General features: G+C 44.0%; 1 protein-coding gene across 1 annotated transcript in view; it reads right to left on the bottom strand.

Annotated features, from left to right (window-relative positions):
- LOC106511949 (zinc finger protein 239) overlaps positions 1-425 on the bottom strand; it is a gene marked incomplete at both ends in the record, with an annotated part of 4,976 nt that overhangs the window by 3,147 nt on the left and 1,404 nt on the right. The window lies entirely within an intron of this gene.

Genomic DNA, 425 nt, shown 5'->3' with positions numbered 1-425 from the left:
CCCATGCTTCGGGGTGCTTAGAGACACTATCCTAGTGGACCGTCTCGGAAAAAGAGGGCCAAGGCGAAGAGTGCTCGAACGTTGACGAGCTGGAAAACAACTCATGGCCCCATTCAGACCTGAGGAGAAAAAAACACATCAGATGTTTTGCTTCGTCACAGCTTCTCTGACACTCACCAGGCTGGAAGGGAGTTTAATAAACTTCTCCACCAGAGAAAGAGCAATATGACATTTCATCCATGTCAAACACTTCCACCCAAAACTGGGTTTTAGCATGTAAATATTTACAGAGAGCCACCCAGCTCAAACAGGAAGAAGCTGGCATGTTCAGATCAAATATCAGAGGCTCTGTTGCCCTTTAGTAACAGCTGATCTTTTTACAGCTGCCTCAATCTAGTGGCAAAATGTTAAAATAATAAAAAAAA

This window comes from Austrofundulus limnaeus, unplaced genomic scaffold (assembly GCF_001266775.1).
Source record: "Austrofundulus limnaeus strain Quisiro unplaced genomic scaffold, Austrofundulus_limnaeus-1.0 Scaffold3658, whole genome shotgun sequence".
In the NCBI taxonomy this organism is placed as follows: Eukaryota; Metazoa; Chordata; class Actinopteri; order Cyprinodontiformes; family Rivulidae; genus Austrofundulus; species Austrofundulus limnaeus.
The sequence above is the reverse complement of the archived record's forward strand: the minus strand, read 5'-3'. Positions and strand labels throughout refer to the sequence as shown.